The sequence below is a fragment of the Amia ocellicauda genome, unplaced genomic scaffold (assembly GCF_036373705.1).
Source record: "Amia ocellicauda isolate fAmiCal2 unplaced genomic scaffold, fAmiCal2.hap1 HAP1_SCAFFOLD_33, whole genome shotgun sequence".
In the NCBI taxonomy this organism is placed as follows: Eukaryota; Metazoa; Chordata; class Actinopteri; order Amiiformes; family Amiidae; genus Amia; species Amia ocellicauda.
In genome coordinates this window covers 96908-120282 of record NW_027102898.1, presented here as the reverse complement: position 1 = coordinate 120282, position 23375 = coordinate 96908, and the positions used below count along the sequence as shown (strand labels likewise).

The 23375-nt window shown below is 46.1% G+C and overlaps 4 non-coding genes and 22 pseudogenes across 4 annotated transcripts; all 26 read right to left on the bottom strand.

Annotated features, from left to right (window-relative positions):
• Positions 1-2387: 2387 nt before the first annotated feature.
• Positions 2388-2502, bottom strand: LOC136731576 (U5 spliceosomal RNA). Its single transcript, XR_010809570.1, has one exon. It is a non-coding gene; the product is annotated as a U5 spliceosomal RNA (small nuclear RNA).
• Positions 2503-8996: 6494 nt separating this feature from the next.
• LOC136731927 (uncharacterized) lies at positions 8997-9115 on the bottom strand (annotated as a pseudogene).
• Positions 9116-9340: 225 nt separating this feature from the next.
• Positions 9341-9459, bottom strand: LOC136731236 (uncharacterized; annotated as a pseudogene).
• A 221-nt stretch (positions 9460-9680) lies between these two features.
• LOC136731883 (uncharacterized) lies at positions 9681-9799 on the bottom strand (annotated as a pseudogene).
• Positions 9800-10014: 215 nt separating this feature from the next.
• On the bottom strand, positions 10015-10133 carry LOC136731262 (uncharacterized; annotated as a pseudogene).
• Positions 10134-10342: 209 nt separating this feature from the next.
• On the bottom strand, positions 10343-10461 carry LOC136732016 (5S ribosomal RNA). Its single transcript, XR_010809744.1, has one exon. It is a non-coding gene; the product is annotated as a 5S ribosomal RNA (ribosomal RNA).
• A 215-nt stretch (positions 10462-10676) lies between these two features.
• Positions 10677-10795, bottom strand: LOC136732006 (uncharacterized; annotated as a pseudogene).
• A 224-nt stretch (positions 10796-11019) lies between these two features.
• Positions 11020-11138, bottom strand: LOC136731889 (uncharacterized; annotated as a pseudogene).
• A 214-nt stretch (positions 11139-11352) lies between these two features.
• LOC136731826 (uncharacterized) lies at positions 11353-11471 on the bottom strand (annotated as a pseudogene).
• Positions 11472-11687: 216 nt separating this feature from the next.
• On the bottom strand, positions 11688-11806 carry LOC136731945 (uncharacterized; annotated as a pseudogene).
• A 217-nt stretch (positions 11807-12023) lies between these two features.
• LOC136731103 (uncharacterized) lies at positions 12024-12142 on the bottom strand (annotated as a pseudogene).
• Positions 12143-12356: 214 nt separating this feature from the next.
• Positions 12357-12475, bottom strand: LOC136731825 (uncharacterized; annotated as a pseudogene).
• Positions 12476-12696: 221 nt separating this feature from the next.
• On the bottom strand, positions 12697-12815 carry LOC136731331 (uncharacterized; annotated as a pseudogene).
• Positions 12816-13031: 216 nt separating this feature from the next.
• LOC136731501 (uncharacterized) lies at positions 13032-13150 on the bottom strand (annotated as a pseudogene).
• Positions 13151-13365: 215 nt separating this feature from the next.
• LOC136731893 (uncharacterized) lies at positions 13366-13484 on the bottom strand (annotated as a pseudogene).
• Positions 13485-13702: 218 nt separating this feature from the next.
• LOC136731523 (uncharacterized) lies at positions 13703-13821 on the bottom strand (annotated as a pseudogene).
• A 211-nt stretch (positions 13822-14032) lies between these two features.
• Positions 14033-14150, bottom strand: LOC136731158 (uncharacterized; annotated as a pseudogene).
• A 221-nt stretch (positions 14151-14371) lies between these two features.
• Positions 14372-14490, bottom strand: LOC136731391 (uncharacterized; annotated as a pseudogene).
• Positions 14491-14712: 222 nt separating this feature from the next.
• On the bottom strand, positions 14713-14831 carry LOC136731709 (5S ribosomal RNA). Its single transcript, XR_010809697.1, has one exon. It is a non-coding gene; the product is annotated as a 5S ribosomal RNA (ribosomal RNA).
• A 218-nt stretch (positions 14832-15049) lies between these two features.
• Positions 15050-15168, bottom strand: LOC136732005 (uncharacterized; annotated as a pseudogene).
• Positions 15169-15384: 216 nt separating this feature from the next.
• LOC136731201 (uncharacterized) lies at positions 15385-15503 on the bottom strand (annotated as a pseudogene).
• A 221-nt stretch (positions 15504-15724) lies between these two features.
• On the bottom strand, positions 15725-15843 carry LOC136731651 (5S ribosomal RNA). Its single transcript, XR_010809642.1, has one exon. It is a non-coding gene; the product is annotated as a 5S ribosomal RNA (ribosomal RNA).
• A 221-nt stretch (positions 15844-16064) lies between these two features.
• Positions 16065-16183, bottom strand: LOC136731261 (uncharacterized; annotated as a pseudogene).
• A 211-nt stretch (positions 16184-16394) lies between these two features.
• Positions 16395-16513, bottom strand: LOC136731245 (uncharacterized; annotated as a pseudogene).
• A 217-nt stretch (positions 16514-16730) lies between these two features.
• LOC136731217 (uncharacterized) lies at positions 16731-16849 on the bottom strand (annotated as a pseudogene).
• A 6404-nt stretch (positions 16850-23253) lies between these two features.
• LOC136731764 (uncharacterized) lies at positions 23254-23372 on the bottom strand (annotated as a pseudogene).
• Positions 23373-23375: the final 3 nt, after the last annotated feature.

Here is a 23375-nt window from a genome sequence, read left to right as displayed (position 1 = left end):
CTACATAAAGTTTGGCAAATGAAGAAATTTGGATGATGAGTTTACAATCTTATAAACAGTATTTAAGTAAACCTAGATATGCAATTCCAAAAAGAACAGCATCGAGATGGAGAAACAGGATAAAAAAATAATAATACAATGTTTATACTTTTTGTATTTTAATTACAGTATGTAATTATTGCCTTTTGATTTACATTTACAGAAAAAGAACGGCGGCAAACGTGGACTACCCAACAAGAAGCAACAAAGTTACTAAAATATCAGATTCTCAGGTAAGCTTCATGCAGCCATACATGTATAATTATAAAATCAATCCAAAAAATAGACCTTGTTTACCCTACAACTGATTTGAGTGTTAATTCTATTTAAGATATAAAAAAATATTTTGTTTTCTGAACTAATAATCTGTGAACATTCTATTATCTCTATAATTTTAATTAATACATTTATTTTATTATTGGTGGAACATTATATTTTTCAGCTCAGATGATTTCACATACCATCAATTTTTCTGTTAATAAATGTGCAAAAACAAATCAGATGGATAGGCCCCTACATATGAACATTAAGTTAAAGGCCTAGAGTGAGTGTTCTTCACTTCCAGTCATGGCGGGCCACAATCCAGCTCTTTGTAACTCATCAACAACCAAAGACCTGGGAAAAGGGTTAAATGGCTTCAGTTAAGCCAATTAGGTAATTAAGAGCTCAACTGGAAAAAAAACAGCAGGCATAGGGGTACTTTAGGACCACAGTCACTGATATAACCTACAATGTTGTTGTAATGAAAATCAGCAGACAGTGGGCCTCCTCCAGGACTAAGGTTGAGAAGCACTGGTCTTGAAGACCACAATAACAATCGACCTCAAGGGCTAGGGATATTCGAGGTGATGCTAAACCAGTCCTGAATGTTTAAATATAATGTTATTTTCTTGTAGTGTGCCGTTGCTGTTAATGCAACCAGTTATATTGAGCCATCAAATACAGAAGCTGACGAAAGACATCAACATGTAAATTTAGTTGTAAATTTAAAGTGTGTGTGAAAAGTATTTTGTATATGGAGATTAACCCATAGTTTCACAGATAAATTGTGGACCAGTGATATTCAGGATCTTCAAAACAAGTCCTGAATGCTCAAACTTAACACTTCTTTTTTTAGAGTGTCGTTGCTGTCAATCCAGCCAGTGATGTGGAGCCATCAGATACAGAAGCTGATGAAAAACAACATGTAAATTTCCTAAATTAATATGGTGCATCAAAATACTTATTTAGCACTTTCAACTGTTTCTTTGTGATTCCTAAAATTACTTTACAGGCTGGGGCTGGGGGAAGACACTGCGCCCACCTGGAGAAGCCTGTACAAGCCCCCCTCAATAAGAGAGCTGGCAATCTGCAGTGGAGGGTGTTACACACCATTATTGCTGTCAATTCTTTTATTACTGTTCTTAACCCTGCTGTGTCCGACGCCTGCCCATTCTGTGCTCAGAGAGAGACCGTGTTTCACTGTTTCAGCACTTGCTCTCGGTTGTCACCCATTTTTAGTCTTTTAACTCGTCTTTTTACTGATCTTAACCTGATTTTTAACACAAAGGTTTTTATTTTAGGGGCACGATACACCAGAAAGACCAAACATGTGGACCAGCTGGTAAACTTCTTGCTGGGCCAGGCTAAAATGGCCGTATATAAGACTAGGAAGAACAGAGTGTGTGGGGAGGGCAGTGAGGATGCAGTGAGAGTGTTTGCCATGCTGGTCAAGTGCAGAGTCAGACTAGAGTTTAACTATTACAGGCTGATGAATGATTTGGAGAGTTTTGAACAGGTCTGGTGTATTAATGATGCTCTTTGTGAATTGTATGACGGGGAGTTGGTTTTTATTATGTAATTCATTTATAGGGTTTAGTATTTGATGGTTGTTTTGTTGTGTGTATTGGGTTGCTTTCTTTAAAAGTGTACAGATCAGTGGCGGAGTTAATGCTTGTTGGGGGGAGACAAACAAAGGGGAACACTATTTTTTATTTATTTATTTATTTTCTTATGTATGAATTATTGCGTGTTGCAAACAGGCAATGAAGTCTGATAAAAGTCAAAAAGTCTCTCTCTCTCTCACACACACACACACAGCCAGCAAGACACACAGAGCCAGCCAGCTCAGCGATGACATCACAAACATCTCTCTCAGGTGACTCCTATGACATCACAGAGCACGTACATTCCGTTGCTTGCCGTCTGTCAACCACTCAGTCACTGCCAGCCAGACTGGCTGGCTGACTGGATGGTGGGGCTGCTTGCTGCTGCTGCGTACCTTAGCAAGCTTATTTGCTTGACCGGCCTTCCTCCTCCGCCCACATGCCCACCTATGTCCGATCTGCTGTTCACCTGGATCACAGCTCCGCCCCAACAAGGCAGAGCCTCCCAAGAATGGTACAAACTCACCCACGATCCCCTCCACGGAAAGCTATAGCAAAAGGCAAAAGCATTATACGTAATGAAGAGGAACCCGAGTCCAAGACGCATCCGACCAGCCATACATATTTGTGTGTATTAAAGATCACATTTTATTACATTTAGATTTTCTGTACTTTATTACATCTTTTTGTGATTTTTAAATGTATTGTTTCTTTTCCTTATATATGTATGTATGTATGTATGTATGTATGTATGTGTGTGTGTGTCTGTGTGAAAGTGTATGTGTTTGTGTGTCTCTGTGTGAAAGTGAGTGTGTGTGTGTGTGTGTGTGTCTGTAAGTGTGTGTGTCTGTCTCTGTGTTTGTGTGTCTGTCTCTGTGTGAAAGTGAGTGTGTGTGCGTGTGTCTGTCTGTGAAAGTGTGTGTGTGTGTGTGGGTGTGACAGTGTGTATGAGTGTCTGTCTGTCATGTAACTCGCACATCTGTGAGGGCACCATTTTTGCAGAAAGAGATGTACACATTTTGGAGCAACATATGCTGCCATCCAGACATCGTCTTTTCCAGGGACGTCCCTGCATTTTTCAGCAGGATAACGCCAAACCACATTCTGCCCAGATTACAAGCGCATGGTTGCGTAGGCAGAGAGTGCGGGTGCTAGCATGGCCTGCCTGCAGTCCTGACCTGTATCCGAATTGAGAATGTGTGGCGCACTATGAAGTGCAAATTAAGACAACGAAGGCCCTGTGCAGTTGCGCAGCTGAGGAAATGCATAATGGATGAATGGGGGGAAATCCCGCTTGCTAAACTTAACCAAGTGGTGTCTTCAGTGCCCAAGTGCTTAATAAGTGTTATTAAAAGAAAAGGTGATGTTACATAGTGGTAAACAGTCGACTGTCCCAACTTTCTTGGTTTCTTTTCACTGCTAATGAGATGCTGTAGAGTGAGTTAGTTATATTGCTTTCAGGAGCTCTAATCGTATTGATGAGTTCATGCAGCATTTGTAATTGAATTTCAAAAAGAAATCCTTGCTGTCTGGCCTGTGTGTATGAGATGTACTCTGTCAATCTTTGGCTAACAACTGAAACATTGGTAGAACAGAAATGGCAACATAAAAAAGAAAAGTACATTTTAAAAGAGCACATTAAATAGGATGAATATACAGTTTTTTACAATCACTTTGTCACTAATTTCAGAACCTTGATGTCATTTTTCAAAACTCTAGACACAAAACTCAAAACGGTCATCACTTGTAACACTGCACAATACAATGTTTTGAACATTGGACAGCCTTTCATATCTTTAAAGAAACCTTGCACTTGCAGACTTGTTGGTTCAAATAACTCATTTATCATGAAATACCATAGTAACATAGTAACACAGAAGATACCGATAGTTTCACTGTGTAGTTGTTCGTACAATCATTAAATATTGTAGTACAAAATATGTGATACATGTTTCATTATGGTACTACACATAAATACATCACTGTAAAAGGACTAGTAGAGAGAATACTACAGACACAGTGGAATCATTGAACAAAATCTGAAATGTATTGATGCAATACAATCAAATCACACCATAGGTTTCTTTGAAGCCATGCAACAATAATTAGCTACAAAAAAGAACAAAACTACAGTAAAATGTCAACTGCAGTGTTCCTCACCTGGCTTAGTGTAAAACAAAGGATTGATTACTGTACTTCTGAATTTCCATCAGCCCTGTGTTCAGGTTCAGGTTCTCACAACCATTTTTCACAAGAGGCATCTTGAAACTGAACATACCTGAACATACTCAGTCATCAGCTGCTTCACTCTGTCTGCATTTCTTTCAAAAGGCACACTATACTCTGTGCTACACATTGGTATGCAGTATACAGTCATTTGACAATTGAGAGTAGCCTAATGTTTAGTGCATGCTGAAGACTTGCCGCTTCTCAGTACGGAAATTTCTGATGATTGAGGCCACAGTTGATCCTGAGTTGATTCTGAGGTTTGATTGAATCATTGTAGCTGCCTCAGTCATGGTCATGCCATGATTTACAACATGCTCTACAACTATTTCTCGGATTTCACTGGACACTATTTGCTGTTGCTGCCGCTGTCTGGTCCGTGGCCTTGTCCTCTACCACGTTCCCCCAACACCTCTCAAATGAGGCCCATGGCTGCCTCTCTGGTGAGGCCTAAGCCCTCCTCTATGACGAGGCCCACGACCACCTCTCAGAAGGGGTGCATGTCCCCTTCCATTCCTTTGACCACCACGTCTTCCTCCTCCCACTGCTTGACCTCTATTGTGACCTGGATGACCTGCCGGATCCATGTTATCACTGTGTTGCTGGGGTGGATAGCACTCATTTCACTCGATACTCGTACCACAATGTGAAATCAATCATCAATAACCAGTTGGCAGTATTGGAAAAGCAATTACAAGGGCCTGCATACATACAGTAATGTCAAATCTGATGTGGAAGAACAATCATCTTCAACCAGGTTGGAGCGTTAGTTGCAATGCCTTTAATACACGCAGCGTGGAGAGGAACAGTGACTCAAGTAGATCCCAAAGTCGCTCTGCCTTCATTTTAACAGTCAGAGCTTTTATACACAAAAATCAAAGAGCTGGTTATAATCAGAAAGTCATTACTATGTTATCTTAAAAGTTAGCTAAGCAGAATGTATATCATTATAGGACAGAGTTCATAGATCAACACATGGATTAGGGAGCAGGCACTTCAATCATACTGTTTGACATTGTCTCCAAGATTCTCATCGTAAATAACAAACAGAAATCAAACTACCTTCTGGCCTGACCTTCTAGCTTGACCTTATCTTTCTTAAGTATACAAGAGAGAAAAACAGGTATTAGAGAAAACATTTCTAACTTTCCTTCCACACTGCAAACATGGTGTGGAAAAGTGCTACATGATGATGAATGATGATGAAATATTACATCCATAGATAATGTAGTCCAACTGGTTCATGCTCCTCGTTTATTGATGTCAATGGATCTCATTATCCTGAAACTTTCATGATCGAAACATGGAATATTGTTTGTCAGTTTCCATAAAATTATGCATTAAGAGTAATGCAACAGTCACTTATCATTTTGAGCAGCTGTATCAATTGATAGTTAGATCTTTGTAATGAAATGAATAGACAGTGATCTCAGATGTAATGTGTGAATTGCATTTTGAAATGGTAATACTTTGATGTTAAGTTGTGTCATTTTAGTTCAATGAACAAATGATCTGAGGTTGATGTGTATTGTATCCAAGCAATTGTAAAAAAGTGTTAGAGTTTTGAAAAATGTGCATTTTGATCATCGGGTGTGAGTTTAGTGTCTAGAGTTTTGAAAAATGACATCAAGGTTCTGAAATGAGTGCCAAAGTGATTGTAAAAAAGTGTAATATCAGGGGACAGTGGCTATTAGAGATCTGGCCTCTGTATTAATGTAACAGGTCACATTGTATGTGTACACTGATACTTGATAGTATAATATAGTACAAGTAAAAAACATACATAGGTATCATAGAAGTATTTTGCAGAAATGATTATGGATAGTTATCAAAATGGAGAGGAAATGCTAAATCCAGTCTCCCCAGGCTGAGCTTCTATTGCTGCACCTGCTAAGTGGCTGCTGGCCCCACTATATGGATAGAGCCACACCAAGTACAAGAGTCTCCCCATTGCTATTTATATCTCCCTATCCAGTCTTCTATAGGTGTCAGGGTGGGGTGCCTATTCCCCTGCATGCTTTGAAACCTATAGCACCTGGGACGCACACTTGGGATCCGGTTCCTCTGCCCCTCACATACACATGAGGAATCCTAGGTGCTCAACACGTCATACTGTCTCTTTCATCTCATGTGTAAACTATGGACAAATACATGACTAAACGTGTTTAGTTGCTTTTCCCAGAATGCTTTGCGCCACAATATGCAAATAACGGGGACTATGATTGGCTCCCTGACATTACCCACACTGCGACTGATGCTACCCATTTCACTACCCAACAAAGACCCATAATATGCGTGTGTCTGTCTGTCTGTCTGTCAAAGTATGTGTGTGTGTGTCTGTGTGTGTCTGTGTCTGTCTGTCTGTGTGTGAAAGTGTGTGTGTGTCTGTCTGTCTGTCTGTCATGTAACTTGCACATCTGTGAGGGCACCACTAATGCAGAAAGAGATGTACACATATTGTTTATTTTCCATATATATGTATGTATGTATGTATGTATGCATGTCCAATTGCTTTGACAATACAAATGAATTGAATTGAGAGGGAGAGAGAGAGTAAGAGAGAGAGAGAGAGAGACAGACAGACAGACAGACAGAGAGACACACACACACACACACAGAGAGCCAGCCAGCCAGCTCAGCGATGACATGACGAGCCTCTCTCAGCTTACTGCTATGACATCACAGAGCACGTACATTCCGTTTAACAAATCGTTAAACAAAAAAGGTTATAAACACATTGACTACAATACCGGTTAGTAAGACGAAGGTGAGTCTCTCGTTAGTATTATTAGTCAGACATTAAATAACTACGCAGGTTAGTATTTATGTCAGGTAACTTCTCGTTATATATATATCAGTCTCATTTACGTTTAGGTGCCGAGAAAGATCCTATTTGTTACCACAATTTCCCTTAACTGATTATTATTCAATGATTAAGGATAGGCAGGGCCACCAATAATCTAATGTCTATTAACTTGTGTCAATTTCAGACTAAACAGTTAAACAGGAATGAGAAGATATTTCTCGGCGTTGACAGATTTTATTTCTAAAATTATCAACAAAACAGTTTAATGCAACACACATTTATATTTAAGAAAACTAAATGATATTACAAATTCTAGAGTTATGAATTACAGATTAACATTTCTAATTGATTTCTCAAATGTCATGAATCACAAACTCCAAACTGTTAAACTTATGTGAACTTCGTCGCAGAGAGGCCTCTCTGGCTTTGGGCTCAGATAACAGCACACGGCACGAGGTCCGTGTGGTTTGGAACAAAGGCAGTCCGGTTCGGCTTTGTCCAAGAACTTCCACTCAGTCGATGCAACTGGAAGTTGGGGTTTCGCGAATGTAGAGTCTTTTCCAAACAGATTTTCCATTGGTTTGAAGGCTCCAAGGTTGTGCACAAAATCTTCTTTGTAAGCAGGGTTCCACCGTAGTTACTTGAAGACGAAGTCTTTGAGGAAAGCAGGGCCCTGTTTGTTCCAAGGGTCAAGTTTCTTAAGACTCAAATAGCTATTTAAGTGACTGACACTTTCGTATTCAGTCGTCTTAGTCAATTGTCCAGCTGTAAAACTCCACTGATCAGGTGGGTCTGTAAAGTTATTTATTTAATAAAGTCCTTTAAAAGAATTCTTCGCTCAATCTCCTTCTCCCAGTTTAACTCTTCTGTTGCCGGCAAAGACTTGGTTGGTTTCTGATTCCGGTTCTGGCAACAGAGCTACAGGTTGAGCTGTGGCAGCGAGTTTCTGGTTCAGGTGAGAGAGAGAGAGAGAGAAAGACTGTCCGCTGTTCCTTATAGTCTGTCAGATCAGTAGGTGATTGGTCCCTGAGTTCTTGAGATTGGATTTCGGTTTCAGCCCCCAGTGTCCTATTGGAGGGAGGCTTTATTTATGACTGATGTCAATCCATGCCATCTTTTGGAAATGCCGGTTGGCCTGGGTTCGTAGCTCTATGTCGGGATTTCGGCTCTCATCCACTTCAAAGAGTTTTTATCACCTACAGGCCCCTTTCTCCAGACATCTCATAGCAGAATTCCAAACTATTTGGCCTCTTCTCGGTGCCATCCTCCCCAAAACTGTCACTTTGATGCAAACCAGTTCCAAGCTGATGAGCTAAGGAAATCTGATAACTTTGGGGGGGGAGAGGTCTTCTTTAGATCAGTGCTTCAGCTCAGAGCCCAAATGCTCTTATCCAAATACACCCAACATAACGCTACATATGTATGTATGTATGTATATATGTGTAGAAGGAAAATTAGAAATTATTTTCTTACACCTGTTTTTCTCTCTTGTATACTTAAGAAAGATACGGTCAAGCTAGAAGGTCAGCCCAGAAGATAGTTTGATATCTGTTTGTTATTTACGATGAGAACTTTGGAGACAATGTCAAACGGTATGACCTACGTGCCTGTTCCCTAAAACCATGTGTTGACCTATGAACTCTGTTCTATAATGATATATGTTCTGCTTAGTTAGCCTTTAAGATAACATAGTAATGACTTTCTAGCATGTATGGATGTATGTATGTATGTATATATATATATATATATGTATGTATGTATGTCCAATTGCTTTGACAATACAAATGAATTGAATTGAGAGGAAGAGAGAGAGAGAGAGAGAGAAAGAGAGAGAGAGAGACAGACAGACAGACAGCTCAGCGATGACATCACGAGCCTCTCTCAGCTGACTGCTATGACATCACAGAGCACGTACATTCCGTTGCTTGTTGTCTGTCAACCACTCAGTCACTGCTAGCCAGACTGTCCCTAAGACAAAGTGTACAATACTTCAATTATATCTCCTCCAGACAGATAAAGAGTATTAAGAGCTACGATGAAGTTACCCAGGAGACGTAAAAAGCTTGCATCACCTGGTATTTCCTGGAGGTCACCCATCCAAGTACTAACCAGGCCCTGGCCCGTTTAGTTTCCAAGGTCTGACGAGATCGGGCACGTTCAGGACGGTGTGGCCGCAAGCCAAGAGGCCTGGCTGCATGATGTCTCTAAAAGGCTGGAGGGTATTGACGGAACTTCCAGCAGAAAAAAAAAAGAAAAAAAAAAAAAAAGAAAAATGGATGGAAAAATATCAGTGCAGCAAAGGGTGTTGACAGTAGCTGGGTACGTGTACAATACTTCAATTATATCTCCTCCAGTCAGAAAGAGAGTATTAAGAGCTACGATAAAGTTACCCAGGAGACGTAAAAGCTTGCAGCACCAGGTATTTCCAGGAGGTCTCACATTCAAGTACTGACCAGGTCCTGCCGCGTTTAGCTTCCAAGATCTGACGAGATCGGGCACGTTCAGGACGGTGTGGCCGCAAGCCGAGATGCCTGGCTGCATGATGTCTCTTAAAGGCTGGCGGGTATTGACGGAATTTCCAGCAAAAAATTAAAAATTAAAAAATTAAAAAATGGAGGGAAAAATAACAGTGCAGGAAAGGGTGTTGAAAGTAGCCGGGAACGTGTACAATTCTTCAATTATATCTCCTCCAGACAGAAAGAGAGTATTAAGAGCTACGATGAAGTTACCCAGGAGACGTAAAAAGCTTGCAGCACCTGGTATTTCTAGGAGGTCTCCCATCCAAGTACTGACCAGGCCCTGCCCCGTTTAGCTTTTGAGATCTGACGAGATCGGGCGCATTCAGGACGGTGTGGCCACAAGCCGAGAGGCCTTGGCTGCATGATGTCTCTTAAAGGTTGGCGGGTATTGACGGAACTTCCAGCAAAAAAAAAAAAAAAAAGAAAAATGGATGGAAAAATATCAGTGCAGCAAAGGGTGTTGACAGTAGCTGGGTACGTGTACAATACTTCAATTATATCTCCTCCAGACACATAGAGAGTATTAAGAGCTACGATAAAGTTACCCAGGAGACGTAAAAGCTTGCAGCACCAGGTATTTCCAGGAGGTCTCACATTCAAGTACTGACTAGGTCCTGCCCCATTTAGCTTCCAAGATCTGACGAGATCGGGCGCGTTCAGGACGGTGTGGCCGCAAGCCGAGATGCCTGGCTGCATGATGTCTCTTAAAGGCTGCCGGGTATTGACGGAACTGCCAGCAAAAAAAAAAAGAAAAATAGAGGGAAAAATACCAGTGCAGCAAAGGGTGTTGAAAGTAGCCGGGTACGTGTACATTTCTTCAATTACATCTCCTCCAGACAGAAAGAGAGTATTAAGATCTACGATGAAGTTACCCAGGAGACGTATAAAGCTTGCAGCACCTGGTATTTCCAGGAGGTCACCCATCCAAGTACTGACCAGGCCCTGCCCCGTTTAACTTCCGAGATCTGAAGAGATCGGGAGCGTTCAGGACGGTGAGGCCGCAAGCCGAGACTCCTGGCTGCATGATGTCTCTTAAAGGCTGGCGGGTATTGACGGAACTTCCAGCAAAAAAAATAAAAAAAATGAAAAATGGAGGGAAAAATATCAGTGCAGCAAAGGGTGTTGACAGTAGCCGGGTACGTGTACAATTCTTCAATTATATCTCCTCCAGACAGAAAGAGAGTATTAAGAGCTAGGATGAAGTTACCCAGGAGACGTAAAAGCTTGCAGCACCAGGTATTTCCAGGAGGTCTCACATTCAAGTACTGACCAGGTCCTGCCCCGTTTAGCTTCCAAGATCTGACGAGATCGGGCGCGTTCAGGATGGTGTGGCCGCAAACTAAGAGGCCTGGCTGCATGATGTCTCTTAAAGGCTGGCGGGTATTGACGGAACTTCCAGCAAAAAAAAAAAAAAAAAAAAAAAAATAGAAAAATGGAGGGTAAAATATCAGTGCAGGAAAGGGTGTTGAAAGTAGCCGGGTACGTGTACAATACTTCAATTATATCTCCTCCAGACAGAAAGAGAGTACTAAGAGCTACGATGAAGTTACCCAGGTGACGAAAAAGCTTGCAGCACCTGGTATTTCCAGAAGGTCACCCATCCAAGTAGTGACCAGGCCCTGCCCTGTTTAGCTTCCGAGATGTGACGAGATCGGGCGCGTTCAGGATGGTGTGGCCGCAAGCCAAGAGGCCTGGCTGCATGATGTCTCTAAAAGGCTGGAGGTAATTGACGGAACTTCCAGCAAAAAAAAAAGAAAAAAGAAAAATGGAGGGAAAAATATCAGTGCAGCAAAGGGTGTTGACAGTAGCTGGGTACGTGTACAATACGTCAATTATATCTCCTCCAGACAGATAGAGAGTATTAAGAGCTACGATAAAGTTACCCAGGAGACGTAAAAGCTTGCAGCACCAGGTATTTCCAGGAGGTCTCACATTCAAGTACTGACCAGGTCCTGCCCCGTTTAGCTTCCGAGATCTGACGAGATCGGGCGCGTTCAGGACGGTGTGGCCGCAAGCCAAGACGCCAGGCTGCATGATGTCTCTAAAAGGCTGGAGGGTATTGACGGAAGTTCCAGCAAAAAAAAAAAGAAAAAAGAAAAATGGAGGGAAAAATATCAGTGCAGCAAAGGGTGTTGAAAGTAGCTGGGTACGTGTACAATACTTCAATTATATCTACTCCAGACTGAAAGAGAGTATTAAGAGCTACGATGAAGTTACACAGGATACGTAAAAAGCTTGCATCACTTGGTATTTCCAGGAGGTCACCCATCCAAGTACTAACCAGGCCCTGGCCCGTTTAGCTTCCAAGATCTGACGAGATCGGGCGCATTCAGGACGGTGTGGCCACAAGCCGAGATGCCTGGCTGCATGATGTCTCTTAAAGGTTGGCGGGTATTGACGGAACTTCCAGCAGAAAAAAAAAAAGAAAAAGAAAAATGGATGGAAAAATATCAGTGCAGCAAAGGGTGTTGACAGTAGCTGGGTACGTGTACAATTCTCCAATTATATCTCCTCCAGACAGAAAGAGAGTATTAAGAGCTACGATGAAGTTACCCAGGAGACGTAAAAAGCTTGCAGCACCTGGTATTTCTAGGAGTTCTCACATTCAAGTACTGACCAGGCCCTGCCCCGTTTAGCTTTTGAGATCTGATGAGTTCGGGCGCGTTCAGGACGGTGTGGCCGCAAGCCAAGAGGCCTGGCTGCATGATGTCTCTAAATGGCTGGAGGGTATTGACAGAACTTCCAGCAAAAAAAAATGAAAAAAGAAAAATGGAGGGAAAAATATCAGTGCAGCAAAGGGTGTTGAAAGTAGCCGGGTACGTGTACAATACTTCAATTATATCTCCTCCAGACAGAAAGAGAGTATTAAGAGCTACGATGAAGTTACCCAGGAGACGTAAAAGCTTGCAGCACCAGGTATTTCCAGGAGGTCTCACATTCAAGTACTGACCAGGTCCTGCCCCGTTTAGCTTCCGAGATCTGACGAGATCGGGCGCGTTCAGGACGGTGTGGCCGCAAGCCGAGATGCCTGGCTGCATGATGTCTCTTAAAGGCTGGCGGGTATTGACGGAATTTCCAGCAAAAAAAAAAAAAAAAAAAAATAGAAAAATGGAGGGAAAAATATCAGTGCAGGAAAGGGTGTTGAAAGTAGCCGGGTACGTGTACAATTCTTCAATTATATCTCCTCCAGACAGAAAGAGAGTATTAAGAGCTACGATGAAGTTTTCCAGGAGACGTAAAATGCTTGCAGCACCTGGTATTTCTAGGAGTTCTCACATTCAAGTACTGACCAGGCCCTGCCCCGTTTAGCTTCCGAGATCTGATGAGTTCGGGCGCGTTCAGGACAATGTGTCCGCATGCCAAGAGGCCTGGCTGCATGATGTCTCTTAAAGGCTGGAGGGTACTGACGGAACTTCCAGCAAAATAAAAAAGAAAAAAGAAAAATGGAGGGAAAAATACCACTGCAGCAAAGGGTGTTGAAAGTAGCCGGGTACATGTACAATTCTTCAATTATATCTCCTCCAGACAGAAAAAGAGAATGAAGAGCTACGATAAAGTTACCCAGCAGACGTAAAAAGCTGGCAGCACCTGGTATTTCCAGGAGATCTCCCATCCAAGTACTGACCAGGTCCTGCCCCGTTTCGTTTCCGAGGTCTGACGAGATCGGGCGCGTTCAGGTCTGTGTGTCCGCAAGCCGAGATGCCTGGTTGCATGATGTCTCTTAAAAGCTGGCGGATATTGATGGAACTTCCAGAAAAAATAAAAAATAAAAAGAAAAATGGCGGGAAAAATATCAGTGCAGCAAAGGGTGTTGAAAGTAGCCGGGTACGTGTACAATTCTTCAATTATATCTCCTCCAGACAGAAATAGAGTATTAAGAGCTACGATGAAGTTACCCAGGAGACGAAAAAGCTTGCAGCACCTGGTATTTCCAGGAGGTCACCCATCCAAGTACTAACCAGGCCCTAGCCCGTTTAGTTTCCAAGGTCTGACAAGATCGGGCGCGTTCAGGACGGTGTGGCCGCAAGCCAAGCAGCCTGGCTGCATGATGTCTCTTAAAGGGTGGAGGGTATTGACGGAACTTCCAGCAAGAAAATAAAAAGAAAAAAGAAAAATGGAGAGAAACAAATCAGTGCAACAAAGGGTGTTGAAAGTAGCCGGGTATGTGTACAATTCTTCAATTATATCTCCTCCAGACAGAAAGATAGTATTAAGAGCTAAGATGAAGTTACCAAGGAGACGTAAAAAGCTTGCAGCAGCTGGTATTTCCAGGAGGTCACCCATCCTAGTACTGACCAGGCCCTGCCCCGTTTATCTTCCGAGATCTGACGAGATTGGTCGTCTTTAGGACAGTGTGGCCTCAAGCCAAGAGGCCTCGCTGCATGATGTCTCTTAAAGGCTGGCGGGTATTGACGGAACTTCCAGCAAAAAAAAAAAAAGAAAAATGGAGGGAAAAATATCAGTGCAGCAAAGGGTGTTGAAAGTAGCCGGGTACGTGTACAATTCCTCAATTATAACACCTCCAGACAGATAGAGAGTATTAAGAGCTACGATGAAGTTACCCAGGAGACGTAAAAAGCTTGCAGCACCAGGTATTTCCAGGAGTCTCCCATCCAAGTACTGACCAGGCCCTGCCCCGTTTAGTTTCCGAGATCTCATGAGATCGGGCGCGTTCAGGACGGTGTGGCCACAAACCGAGAGGCCTGGCTGCATGATGTCTCTTAAACGCTGGCGGGTATTGACGGAACTTCCAGCAAAAAAAAAAAGAAAAAAAAATAGAAAAATGGAGGGAAAAATATCAGTGCAGCAAAGGGTGTTGAAAGTAGCCGGGTACGTGTACAATACTTCAATTATAACTCCTCCAGAGAGAAAGAGAGTATTAAGAGCTACGATGAAGTTACCCAGGAGACGTAAGAAGCTTGCAGCACCTGGTATTTCCAGGAGGCCTCCCATCCAAGTACTGAACAGGCCCTGCCCCATTTAGCTTCCGACATAAGACGAGATCGGGTGCGTTCAGGACGTTGTGGCCGCAAGCCAACAGGCCTGGTTGCATGATGTCTCTTAAAGGCTGGAGGGTATTGATGGAACTTCCAGCAAAAAAAAAAAAGAAAAAAAAATAGAAAAATGGAGGGAAAAATGTCAGTGCAGCAAAGGGTGTTGAAAGTAGCCGGGTACGTGTACAATTCTTCAATTATATCTCCTCCAGACAGAAAGAGAGTATTAAGAGCTACGATGAAGTTACCCAGGAGACGTAAGAAGCTTGCAGCACCTGGTATTTCCAGGAGGTCACCCATCCAAGTACTGACCAGGCCCTGCCCCGTTTAGTTTCCGAGATCTGACGAGATCGGGCGCGTTCAGGACGGTGTGTCCGCAAGCCGAGAGGCCTGGCTGCATGATGTCTCTTAAAGGCTAGCGGGTATTGACGGATCTTCCAGCAAAAAAAAAAAAAAAAAAAAGAAAAATGGAGGGAAAAATATCAGTGCAGCAAAGGCTGTTGAAAGTAGCCGGGTACGTGCACAATTCCTCAATTATAACACCTCCAGACAGATAGAGAGTATTAAGAGCTAAGATGAAGTTACCCAGGAGACGTAAAAAGCTTTCAGCACCTGGTATTTCCAGGAGGTCTTCCATCCAAGAACTGATCAGGCCCTGCCCCGTTTAGCTTCCGAGATCTGACGAGATCGGGCGCGTTCAGGACGGTGTGGCCGCAAGCCAAGAGGCCTGGCTGCATGATGTCTCTTAAAGGCTGGCGGGTATTGACGGAACTTCCAGCAGAAAAAAAAAGAAAAAAGAAAAATGGAGGGAAAAATATCAGTGCAGCAAAGGGTGTTGAAAGTAGCCGGGTACGTGTACAATACTTCAATTATATCTCCTCCAGACAGTATTAGAGTATTGAGAGCTACGATAAAGTTACCCAGGAGACGTAAGAAGCTTGCAGCACCTGGTATTTCCAGGAGGTCTTCCATCCAAGTACTGACCAGGGCCTGCCCCGTTTAGCTTCCGAGATCTGACGAGATCGGGCGCGTTCAGGACGGTGTGGCCTTAAGCCAAAAGGCCTGGCTGCATGATGTCACTTAAAGGCTGGCGGGTATTGACGGAACTTCCAGCAAAAAAAAAAAAAAAAAAAAAAAGAAAAACTGAGGGAAAAATATCAGTGCAGCAAAGGGTGTTGAAAGTAGCCGGGTACGTGTACAATTCTTCAATAATATCTCCTCCAGACTGAAAGAGAATATTAAGAGCTACGATGAAGTTACCCAGGAGACGTAAAAAGCTTGCAGCACCTGGTATTTCCAGGAGGTCACCCATCCAAGTACTGACCAGGCCCTGCCCCGTTTAGCTTCCGAGATCTGATGAGATCGGGCGCGTTCAGGACGGTGTGGCCGCAAGCCAAGAAGCCTGGCTGCATGATGTCTCTTAAAGGCTGGCGGGTATTGACGGAACTTCCAGCAAAAAAATAAATAAAATTAAATAGAAAAATGGAGGGAAAAATATCAGTGCAGCAATGGCTGTTGAATGTAGCCGGGTACGTGTGCAATTCTTCAATTATATCTCCTCCAGACAGAAAGAGAGTATTAAGAGCTACCATGAAGTTACCCAGGAGACGTAAGAAGCTTGCAGCACCTGGTAATTCCAGGAGGTCTCCCATCCAAGTACTGAACATGCCCTGCCCCGTTTAGTTTCCGAGATCTGATGAGAACGGGCGCGTTCAGGACGGTGTGGCCGCAAGCCGAGAGGCCTGGCTGCATGATGTCTCTTAAAGGCTGGCGGGTATTGACGGAACTTCCATCAAAAAAAAAAAAAGAAAAACGGAGGGAAAAATATCAGTGCAGCAAAGGGTGTTGAAAGTAGCCGGGTTCGTGTACAATACTTCAATTATATCTCCTCCAGACAGAAAGAGAGTATTAAGAGCTACGATGAAGTTACCCAGGAGACGTAAGATGCTTGCAGCACCTGGTATTTCCAGGAGGTCTCCCATCCAAGTACTGAACAGGCCCTGCCCCGTTCAGTTTCCGAGGTCTGACGAGATTGGGGGTGTTCAGGGAGGTGTGGCCGCAAGCCGAGAAGCCTGGCTGCATGATGTGTCTTAATGGTTGGCGGGTATTGACGGAACTTCCAGCAAAAAAAAAAAAAAAGAAGAAAAATGGAGGGAAAAATATCAGTGCAGAAAAAGGGTGTTGTAAGTAGCCGGGTACGTGTACAATTCTTCAATTATATTTCCTCCAGACAGAATTAGAGTATTGAGAGCTACGATGAAGTTACCCTGGAGACGAAAAATGCTTGCAGCACCTGGTATTTCCAGGAGGTCTCCCATTCAAGTACTGATCAGGCCGTGCTCCATTTAGCTTCCGAGATCTGATGAAATCGGGCGCGTTCAGGACGGTGTGACCGCAAGCCAAGAAGCCTGGCTGCATAATGTCTCTTAAATGCTGGCGGATATTGACGGAACTTCCACCAAAAATAAAAGAAAAAAGAAAAATGGAGGCAAAAATATCAGTGCAGCAAAGTAAAATACTGTTTTATTGTTTATAGTATTTTACATTTTTCAAATAAAAACAATTCAAATTTTTAATGCTTATGATTTAAAGCATTTTAAAATCAATTCTTAAAATCACTTAAAAATTTTGAAATCTTTTTGATTTAACAAAATCAAAAACAAAAAAACATAACTTTAAATAAACAAGTGCACAAAACAACAAAACAAACGTGATTAAATCAAAACTGCTATCCAACATAAAAGTCAAATACATTGAAAATAACTGAAAATGCATTGGACAAAATAAAGAAACAATTAAATAGGTAAAAATAAAAAACAAACAAAAAAGGTCCAATGCGTTTAAAATTAAATCCAAAACGGACAATGTATTTGACAAGAAAAAATAGAACAAAACTAAACGCAACAAACCCCTAAACAATTAGTGATTGAAAAACAACTAAATCTTTAAAAACAGTTAAGATTCATTTTAAAAATCATTTTAAAAACAATCATCCATAAAATGGTTAAAAGATCTTGGACTCGGGCTCCAGCATGGGGAACTGACCGTCCCCAGAGGTGGGTCCCATCATGGGATCCTGAGCTCCCCCAGATCTTGTATATGCCAGTTCTTATAGGCTTCCTCCTTGCCCCTCTGATGGACCTCCAGATTGACGTAGTCCCTCACGAGCACCATGCCCCTCCGCGCGATGACAATCGGGTCCAGCTCCTGCTTATTGAATAGATAGATATTCCGTCCCTCCCACAGGGCCTGCTTCACTGCGCAGACGACACGCCACCAGCACCTCAGGGTGGAAGATGTTAATCCCCTGGCAGGACCGTATAAGATCTGCTGGGCGGTCGCCCGCGCAGGAACGGCAAACCTGTGGAGGAACGGAGAAAACAGGAGCCAGACCCTGTGGGCGGAGGGGCACTCACTAAAGATGTGAGCCTCCGTCTCCTTCCCCAGGCAACCCTTATAGGGGCAGGTGTCATAAGGAGCTATGCCCCTTCTGTGCATGAACACTCGAGTGGGGAGACACCGACTCACAGCCATCCAGGAGACATCTTTCTGCGTATTCGTGAGGCAAACGTGCGTAGCGTTGGCCCAGATAAACCGGCAGGTTTCGGGAGGGAAATCTTCTATCCGGCTGGTCTCCTGGGCAGATCTCATCTGACTACAGATGGTCTTATAATCCCAGGAGGCCAGCACGACTTTATGGAGGCCTACTTCGAGCGCAAAGGCTCGGAGCGCCCTGTAGAACGGCGGGGGATCCCACGAGTGCGGCCTGGTGTTATCCATGGCGCAGAGGCCGAATGGTCTCAGGCTGCTGGCAAAATAAAAGCGGTTCATGAAACTCACTTTCTTGCCAGCAGCCTGGATGTTCTTGACCACATAGGCCAGCCCCTGCGCCTTTATCAGCCGCACAACGTCCGGGACCCCCCTGCCTCCATCCAGGGTACCCTTCACCATCTGCACTCTTTTCAGCCTCTCCATTTTGCTCCCCCAGACAAACCGAAATATAATTCGGGTCACTAGTTTTGCGATAACCTTGTCTGGGGGGAAGATCATTCCTACGTAGAGGAGTATCGGGAAGAGGATGGCCTTTACGACCAGCACCTTACCAGCCATCGTCAAGGTCCTTGTGCTCCAGCCGTGGATCTTCCTTTGGACCTTTGCTATGGCCTCCTCCCAGCTCCGGGTGCCCGTGTTGGTCCCGTCGATCGTGATCCCCAGAACCTTGATAAACGGCTTCACAGGGAACACGGTCGGCGGGCCCCGGCCGACAGGCCATGCCCTGGAGAGGTAGACCTCGCTCTTGGCCTTGTTCACAGCGGCCCCCGTCGCCCTGCAGAAGCCGTCCAGCAGTTCCTCGACCCTGGCCACGGACGGAGCGTCCGTGCAGACCACGGCCACGTCGTCCATATAGGCCAGGGCCTTCAGTTGCTCTCCGCCGGAACCCGGGAGATGGAAACCTGTCACCCGGACGTCCCGGCGGATCGCCTGCATGAACGGCTCCAAGCAGAGGACGTACAGCAGGGCCGACAGGGGACAACCCTGCCGGACCCCCGACCTGACCGGAAATGGTTCGGTCAGGTGGCGGTTCACAAGGACCCTGCTGCTTAGGCCGCTGTAGATGATCTTGACCCACTTCCTCAGGCCAAGAGCGAGACCCATCCTCTCCATAACAAGCTGCAGGTATTCGTGGCCCACTCTGTCGAAGGCTTTCTCCTGGTCCAAGCTGATTAGGACCAGGGGAAGCCCTCTCTCGTTCGAGTAGGCCACGACATCCCTGAGCAGCATGGCGTTGTCGGCCGCCGATCTCCCCCGGGCACCACAGACCTGGTCGGGACCCACGACTTGAGGGAGTGGCCGCTGCAGCCGGAGCGTCAGTGCTTTGGCCAGTATCTTGTAGTCGGTGCACAGGAGGCTGACTGGCCGCCAGTTCCTCAGATCTTTCGTGTCTCCCTTCTTGTGAAGAAGGGAGAGGATACTCTTCTTCATCGAAGGGGCCAATCTGCCCTCTCTGTACATCGACCCCAGGACCTGGCACAGATCTTCCTTAAGCACCTCCCAAAAGATCTTATGGAACTCAGCAGGGATCCCGTCGGGACCCGGTGTCCTTCCAGAGTTAAGACTCTTTATCACCTGGGAGAGTTCAGTGGTGGTGATCTCTGGATCCTCCTCCTCCTCCTCGTCCCCCTCATTGCGGGACTCCAACAGGGACAGAAAGTGATGGATCAGATTTTGATCCACCACCTTCTGGTCGTACAACTCCCTGTAGAAATCCCGCACCACTGTCTCAACAGCCTCTCTGCCCTCCACCTCTTGCCCCGAGGAGTCGATCATGGAGGACATTGCAGGCCGCCTCTCCTTCGTTTTCTTGAAGAAGAAGCGGCTGCATTTCTCATCGTCCTCCATGATGCGGACCCTGGAAAGGACCTTGATCTTCTCTTGCTCCTCCCGATAGAGGGCGGAGAGACTCAGTTTGACCCGGGCCACCTCCTCAGCTAGGTCGAAGCCTCTGAGCTGTAAAAGACTCAGGCGCTGGAGGCGGGCGTTTAGATGGGAATATCTCGCCCGCCTCTCGCGAGCTTTCCGTTTCCCCAGCTGAATGAAGTAGCCCTTGGTTCTTTTCTTCATCATCTCCCACCACTCTATGGGAGAATCAAAAAGGTCCTTCAGGGTCCTCCACTCCTCGAGGCGTCTGCTAAAGGTCTTAATCACACGAGGGTCATCGAGCAGAGAGGTGTTGAGCTTCCAGACCCCAGGCCCCGACTCCCGTGTGCTCGGAATGAGCACCTCTGTCGTCAGGAGCCTGTGGTCTGAAAAGAAGACCGCCTCCGAAGACATGGCGGTCCTCTCCAGTGGCTTGCTGAGGAGGACGAGATCTATCCTGGAGAAGGAGGAGCCAGAAGAACTCACCCAGGTGAACAAGGGGACCAGGTCCCGACCTGCGTTGCAGAGTTCAAAGTCCTCCACGAACGCAGCGAGGTCCCTGCTGGATCTATCGTTGCGGGGCTTACTCCGGTCTACATCCCTCAGAGCACAGTTGAAATCACCTGAAATGATAACTGGCAAGGTGCCGATCAGGAGCGGGCGTAGCTGAGGGAGAAAGAGGACTCTCTCTCTCTGGCTGGTGGGGGCATAGACATTGACCAGCCTCAATACAGCCCCCTTGTATTTAAAATCGAGGCTGGCCAGTCTGCCCGCCTCTATTACCTTAAATGTTTTCACAGTTAAGAAGGGGTTTTTCAGGAGTACGGCAATCCCGTCCGCTTGGGACACATTGGACCCCGACCAGAAGGATTCTCCTAGGGTCCAAGTGTCCCGGAGATCTTTATATTCTTTTTGGAACGGGATGCCGCACTCCTGTAAACAAATAATGTCTGCCTTCATTCCAGCCAGAGAGTTTAAAACATCGGTCCTCTTTTTCACCTCAGCAATGCTCCTCACATTAATTGAAATAATGGTTAATGCCATAATGGCTGTGAGGGCAATTACCCACTCCGTAACAATCATGTAAAGAAACCTTTCTCTTCCCCACTCCTCTCTTCTCCCTCACCTAGCTTAGCGCTAGCACCCATCATTTCAATCATTTGCCTCACCGCTTGATCCTCTAGGAAGACTATGGGGGGGGCTCGGCTCCCGCCACCCGGTAAGGCGGGCAAAACTCCACTGGGCTCAGGGCCCGTGGTGCTGGAGGTTCTCCCTGGTTCCTTTGAGGCCGAGGCCCGACGAACAGATGGCAGGGCAGAGGCTTTATGTACAACTGGGGAGAAAACTGTATAGACCCCGCTAGTTGTTCTTTTAACTAATGGTGGGGGAGGGGGTGGTCTCTCCCTTCCCGGCTGTCTGCCGCCGCAGGCCTCCTCCCCCAGCGCCAGTGACCTTGCCATCACGTCCCTGATGTCTTTCTGGGAAAGGACACTGGCGCCGACTCTCTTCTCCTGAGGACCTGCGGCTCTCCCACTACTGCCGGGAGGGCATACCTGACCCCTCCCCTGGGAGAGTCTCAGTTGTGGGGCAGGAGGAATGTTATTTCTAGGGGGCCTCTCATCTACCAGGCTGCCCACTCGGGGCAGTGGAGAAGGCCCACCACTCTCCTCTCCGGAGTCAGAGTGGGGCGTATAGAAATTAGAGGGAGGGGACTCTGGAGCGGGGGAGGAGCCGGCAGAGGGGGGAGAATCTGCAGAATGAATCCTTTTTTTCATCATACCCCCCCTACCCATGCTCCTCTTCTCAGCCCTCCTTCTCTTCCCCGCTACCACTGTCCACTCTCCCTCTGCCTCCACTTCTGACCCAGAGTCAGAGAGGGAGCCTATGAGGCTCCTGAGGATTGTTTCCTCTCTACCCCCATCTTGGGGTATCACCTTTGGAGGAGCCTCCGCTTGATTTTCTCTCTCTCCACCACCCCCGAGGGCCCGCGCCCTATTTGCATAGGAGGAGGGACAATTCCTAAAGAGGTGCCCTCCCCCACCGCACAGGTTGCAGGCCCTCTCCTGCTTGCAGGCCCTGGTCTGATGTTCCCCGCCGCAGACCTTGCACTTAACAACGGTACAGGCTGCGGCTAAATGACCCAGGGCCCCGCAGTTCCAACATAATTTGGGCATGCCATGATAAAAGACAAGCCCCCTATTTGCTCCTAAAACCACGGTGCTTGGTAGATGGCGTACTCCGCCGATGGCGGCCACTTCCACCTGCAGGCGCACCTGCCACCGCCGAGCACCGGTCCAGACCCCATCCTCATCATTAACTCTCCTGCTTTCAGACAGGATCTCACAGTGTCTCCTCAGCCATACTTCTACATCATACTCTGCCACTGCTTCATTATAGAACTGGATAGTTACTATTTTAATCTCTCTATCAGTCAGGGCATCGACCACAAAGTCACTCAGGGGCATACTATCTTTTTTTTCTCTATATAGATTCCAAAAACTTTCCAGCACGTGAGGGTTCTTAAAACTCACCTCAAACACGTCCCTAGGTCCAGGCAGTTTAACCACGCAGTTCAGCTCAGAAGGGCAAAGCCCAGGCCCCTCTGCAGCACGGACCTGCTGAACTCCAGCCGGGTGAGGGCCGCGGTCTCAGCTCCAGCCTCACGGCTGAAGCGCACCGCATTATGGCGCCTCACAGCGGCGGTTCGCTGGGCCATGCTGCGCTTTCCTACCTGGGAGAAGGGTCCAGAGGCTCTCAATCCGGAGGTCGGGGCAAATCCACCTGGCTGGGGAGCAGCTTCCACCTCCGGGGCCCTTGCAGGGAGCGGGCCTTGCGGGAAGAAGTCCGGGCCTTTGCTGCAGGAGGCCTCCCTCAGGGACGTTGCCGATCGGCCTGGTCGGTCCCTGGGATCCGAGGCCTCTCCTGGATCCTGACTGGTGACGTCAGCAGGGAGCAGTCCTGATCAGGCCGGGCTCCGGGTAGATGGTCGGCCGGGCTTCTGGATGGGACCCACTCCGTGAGGAGTCCGCTGACTCCTCTGGCTAGGTCCCCTGTCGCTCCCGGTCTGTCCCAATCTCCACTCGCCTAGGCCTCCGGACCGCTCCAAGGACCCAGGACTCTGCAGCTCTGTCAACCGGCACCTCCCCGTCTGGTCTGGCCTGATGGATCAGCTCCCTGCAAGGAAATAAAGAGACTGTCAAATACAGTTCGCTGCCCCCTGCTGGACAAAGGTTTCTATCACTATTGGAGAAAAATGAAGGGAAAAATATCAGTGCAGCAAAGGGTGTTGAAAGTAACCGGGTACGTGTACAATACTTCAATTATATCTCCTCCAGACAGAAAGAGAGTATAAAGAGCTACGATGAAGTTACCCAGGAGACGTAAAAAGCTCGCAGCACCTGGTATTTCCAGGAGGTCTCCCATCCAAGTACTGAGCAGGCCCTGCCCCGTTTAGCTTCCAAGATCTGACGAGATCGGGCGCGTTCAGGATGGTGTGGCCGCAAGCCGA